This window comes from Gossypium arboreum, chromosome 9 (genome assembly GCF_025698485.1).
Source record: "Gossypium arboreum isolate Shixiya-1 chromosome 9, ASM2569848v2, whole genome shotgun sequence".
NCBI lineage: Eukaryota > Viridiplantae > Streptophyta > Magnoliopsida > Malvales > Malvaceae > Gossypium > Gossypium arboreum.
In genome coordinates, this window is record NC_069078.1 from 16907408 (window position 1) to 16912998 (window position 5591).

At 30.0% G+C, this 5591-nt stretch overlaps 1 long non-coding RNA gene across 1 annotated transcript; it reads left to right on the forward strand.

Annotated features, from left to right (window-relative positions):
- The first annotated feature begins 241 nt into the window (after window positions 1–241).
- LOC128280598 (uncharacterized) lies at window positions 242–2995 on the forward strand. The gene is made up of 2 exons (XR_008270690.1): window positions 242–338; window positions 2459–2995. It is a non-coding gene; the product is annotated as an uncharacterized LOC128280598 (long non-coding RNA).
- Window positions 2996–5591: the final 2596 nt, after the last annotated feature.

The window sequence follows — 5591 nt, forward strand, 5'->3', positions numbered from 1 at the left end:
TTTAATTTAAGTACAATGACTAAATTGTTAAAGTTTCTCGCTATAAGTTTTTAATTGGCCAAAATCTTAAGGACTTAAATTGCAATTAACCTAATATCTAAAAACAAAAATAAACCATCTTAAATAAATTTTAGTGGATAGTAAATTTTAGATTCCTTAAGCATGTTTAATATTAAATTAACTAATTAGTTAAATTAATCCTTAATTATGGTATAAAAGTAAATTAGTGGAGAAAGATGACAACCATTGTCATTTTCATCTTTTCACCATCCCATTTAAAAGAAAAATATAAGGAAAAAGCTTTGAAAGCGTTCAAGCATTCAACCATGATTTAGTAGGTAATATCAAATCATTTTCTTGTAATTTTTATATTTTTTAGGTCATTGGAGCTTGATTTAGATAGCTCATGTATCAATTTGAAAAACTTTTAAGGTTTCTGAAAGTTTTCATTGTTGATTTTTTGAAGAAATTGGTGTTAAATTGATAGATTTTAAGCTTAGATATGAAAAAGGACTAGATTATAATGTTTAATTATCAGTTTTGCATATAAGGACTAAAGTGAATAAATTGTGAAATTGATTTGAAATTTTAGTAATAATAGAAATTAGAGAGTCCTTAAAGGATATAATTGAGGTCGGTTTTCAAATCGAAGCTCAACATTAAAAGTTATGGTTATTTCGGTTCTAGGGACTAAATTGAATCAAATGTAAAACTTTAGGGGTATCGAAAAACAAATTTTCATAGGTTCATTCATATCATGATTTAATGTATAAATTTTTAATATCGATGGATTGAATGAAATAATTGTTTAGATCGAGAATTGAATCCAATTAGACATAATCGGGAAAAAAACAAAAATTGTCGATTAGTCTCTGAAGGTTAAACTTGTTTTCTTTTTTGACCTAGTAAGTTCATATGGTATTTAGGCATTTAAATAATTATGTGTTTGGTTTGTATATGTATAATTGATTGTGAATTAATTGTTAGCAAATTAGTATGAAAGGTGAGATTTAGATTGTAAAAAAATATTAATTTGTGTAATAGATGCCCGTTTGAACTTAGTAAATGTTAGGATATGATTGGCATGCAAATAGGGTTTTGTGTATGCTTGTACAGGGTTGGCTACAAATGTTACCGAGATCCAACATTTGGTGGACTCCAAGATACATGTGACACAGTTTTAGCTTGGACTGGTAACCTGATGTTTTTTTAAAGGTTTAGCCTGGATAGATAACCTGACATGTATATATATTCAACTTAGACAAGCAATCAAATGTGTCGTTATAAAGGTTTAACCTAAACTAGCAACCTGACACGAATATACTTAGCTCAAACGAGCAACTGGTGTGATGTAGATACCTGTGTGTCTGGATCTGTTTGTTAGGGTTCATCAGGCGATACAACTTATATGAAATGAGAAATTGAATTAAAATAAAAATAACTTGATTTCAAATAGAAAGATGTTGAATTAAGCATGAAACACATGTTTGAATGAGTATGTGATTGAAATTGTTACTTAATATGTGATGAACTAGCATATTGATCATTTATAGCATCATATGGTTTGATTTTGGTATAATAATCACCTTGTTGATGTTGTGATATGTTATGCTTAACCAAACTATTCCAACATTTTGGTAGTTTAATATATTTAATGAAAAGATAAGGTAAGTTGTTGTTTAATGCCTACGAACTTATGAAGCATTCTATATGCTTACCCTGTTTGTTTTCCCTTTTTCCTTATAGATCGTTACCTTGCAAAACATGTCAAATTGGATTATCCCAAAGCTCACACTATCCTATTACTAAATCAGTAACTTTTTTTTATCATTTTGAGTCAGGGATTGTGGCATGTATATAAGTGTTTGGAGTAACATTTATTATGTAAGAGTCTTGATGAGTTAACTTTGGTATATGATGATTTTGAATGTGTTCATGGCATGATTTTGGTTAATGCATGAATATATAATGTTTGATGCTATTGGAAAGTTGGAATGTGAATCTATTCATGTTGGTATACACATGTTGATTGAATGAGATAAGTAACAGAACTAATGTAATGCCTATTTGAAATGGTAAGTTTACTTGTCATGCTTGAGTTTTATATTGATATATGGTTGATTTGGTTTAAGTTTAAAGTCTATAAGCTATAAATGGAGGAAATATACACGTGTTTGAAACTATGGTCAAATCGCATGATTCAATATGGCATATCATATGTAAATATAAGTGTTAGAATAATTTGTTTGGTATTTGGTTTATGTTATTGAAATGTTTAAACATAATTGATGAAATGATAATATATGTTGTTATGGAATTAAAGTGGTATGTTTGAATCTATTTGGTATGTTTTAGGTAAGTTTTAAGTCATTTGGAAATGGCAAGTAATGCATCTTTTGAATGGTTATAGTTGGAGCATTGAAATAGGTACCAAATGGTTCTCTTTTACCAAATACAGGGTCCTTATCCCAACGGGCAACTTCTCTCGTCGCAATGTCAGTCGACAGTGAGCCATGTCACGATGTCGAGTGGCCTGAGATCACGACGTGATATACTATTTTGGCAATGTCCCGACATGGAATAGATGATGTCACGACCTCGACCTTAAACTTTTAAAACTTTGTAATTTGGTCATATTTCGTGCCCAGATTGTCAAAAGAGCTTTCGTAAGCTCGATTAAGACTCAAAATGATGTATTATTGTAATGTAATCATGATTTATGTTTGAACACATGTGAAAATGGTTATTATATTATGAATCTGTGTTTAGTTGCTCCAGCAACAAATATAACATCCTGTAGCTCGGACCTGACGGCTATGTCAGGCAAGGGGTGTTACATTATAAAAGCTTCCAACTGAGTCTTACTTCAATTGCCATTAGTATTGGCACTGTTACTAGTGCAAGAGGGCATGAATTCGAGTATGTTGAAACGTGTTTATTTTTCTATTTAAAAGTTAGATATGCATTGTATATATACAAAAATGACATTATAAAAGCTTTTATGTATCATCTCACACCACAAAGTAAACTTACTATTTTTTTTTAATTTTATGTCTAAAACCATTTTGTTGACAAATATATCCATATTCTTTAAAAATATGAAAAAGAATCTATTATGTTATGTTTCACAATTCCACCTAATACTAATATTTACGAATGTGTTGTGTTTTCAAGACATTATAAAAGCTTTTATGCTGCATTTAGGTTAAAACGATGTTTTAAGTATATGAACAAAAAATTAATAATAAAAAAAGAAAGAATAAATAAAACACCCTATTTCAATGGTAGAGCCTATTGAAGGATTGTGGGGTCACTTGACCACCTCAAAAAAAACTTTTATCATTTTTTTATATAATTAATTAAAAAATAAAAATATCCCAAAAAATTGAAAGTGAATCACTAAAATTTTTGAAAAAGTTATTTATAAAACAAATTATTTTATACAAAATAAATGAATCTTTCTCCACCTATTAAAAAGTAAAACCCAAAAAATCCCTAATTCTTTTATTTTTTTAATTTCTCTCAAATTTCTTTTATTCTTTGACACACTCTCTTTAGAATTTCTATAAGATAGGTGATCAATCTTTTAATACTTTCAAGTGGGTCTCCTAATTTGTCAATAACTTTACTTTGTTTTCAAGTTTTTTTTAACAATCTCTAAAAATTTACGATTGTGACTTTTCTTGTGATTATTTAAGATTTTTATGCAAGATTTAGTTTTTTTTCTATTTATTGAATGATTTTGGGATATTGCTTTTGTATGAGATTATAATATCTTGATTGGGTAATAATTTTTAAAGGTCAATTAAAACAAATCCTCCAAGAAATTGGGATTGATTGTATTTATATAATCTTAAATTTCTTTAATATTGATTAGAAATGTAGTATTCTTATTTAAAATTGTTATTACTAGTGTGATTATTGTGAATTTTGCATTTGAAAATTGACATGGTGCATTCTCATAACACCAAAAAACACTTAAATGATTTTTATTTTTGTGACAGAAAATTGCTAGTTGTATGTTGACTTCATAAAATCTTTGTGTTTAAGGCTTAGATTTATTTGTTCTAAATGTTTAATAAAAATGAAAAAATATTTTAAAAGAATGTCTACTAGTGAAGTAGATGAATAACAACAAGAAAAAAGAGTAAATAGTCAAAGTAAGATACAAACCAATTCAAAAAAAAGTACACATTATTCAAATTGGAGATTAATGGATGAATGATTGTTCAATTACATATGTCGAGAAAGGCATTTTTAACAACTTTGACAAATAGAAGATAGTTCAATAGTTTCAACACATGAGAAAGTGTCGTGGACAATTGTAAAAAAAAGGTACGCATATGTTATTTACATTTATTTGATGTACATTTTCTGTTAGTTATTATTTTAATAGTTTTGTAATAATCTTACATTTAGTCATATACATCGGGTAATATTATGCATTAATTTATATAAAGGCTAAATTAGGCAATTATGTCGTTTTTTTTTAATTAGGCTTATAAGCTATATTTTAAAAAATTTAAGGAAATAGGCCATTTTTGGATAGAGAAACGAAAAGTGAGCCCAGTTGGACACGCTTTCCATTTCTTTCTCCCAAGATTAGGATTTTTAATATTTTTAGGTTTAGGGTTTTTAATATTTCTACGTTTAAGGTTTTTCTTTTAAATTAGGTTTTAGGATTTATGGTTTTCAACTGAAATCGGGGAATTTCATAGGTAGTTTTGAGGAGTTAGAGGTGTGATCACTCGTTTCATAACACATACATTTTATATGTCATGGCGAGATAGGACTATCACCTCAAAAACCAATTTTGGGGAAATCTGGTTTTGGGGTGATTGTGCTTGATAATATTAGGGATCCAAGTCTAAGTGGAGGTCCCAATCGACGGTCCTGATGCGATCACGGGTTCCAGTATAACTGGGGGCTAGTTGACAGTTGTTACGTGATCACGAGTTCAAGTTTTTTGGATACCCCATAAATGATGTCTTATATATACCATACATAAGATTAAGGCCATAATCATAGGGAAAATGGAGGGATTTCCAGTGTAATCAACGTAATTTTTTTCTCTATTTCTACGTAGATGGTATCTTTAACCTTTAATTCTTATCCGAAGACTGACATCGAGGTGGACACAAGAGGACTCTTAGGGGGAGAGCGATGTTTCAGCGGAAGTAGAGGTCAAACTCGGGTTGGTGTGGCAGCGGTTGTAGTTAATAATGGGTTGTTTAATAACAACAACCGTTGTTAGCCCGAAAGGAGCATCACCTTTACTCCACCAAAATAGCCGCTCCCCACGTGAGAGTCCTCCTGCGTCTATGACTGTGCGGACCTTCAGATAAGAATGAAGGTTAAAAGTATCGGCTACTTGGAAATGGAGAAAAAAATTACTCCGGTTATAGCGGGAAGACCCACAATTTTTCCCTATGATTATAACCTCAAACTTCCATATGTTATTTATAAGGTAACATTTTTGGGTATCTGAAAAGTTGGAGCTCGTGGCCACATAACGACCTTCAATTGACTCATTCGTTATACCTTGATCCATGACCACATAATGGTCATCAATTGAGACCTCCGCGTATACT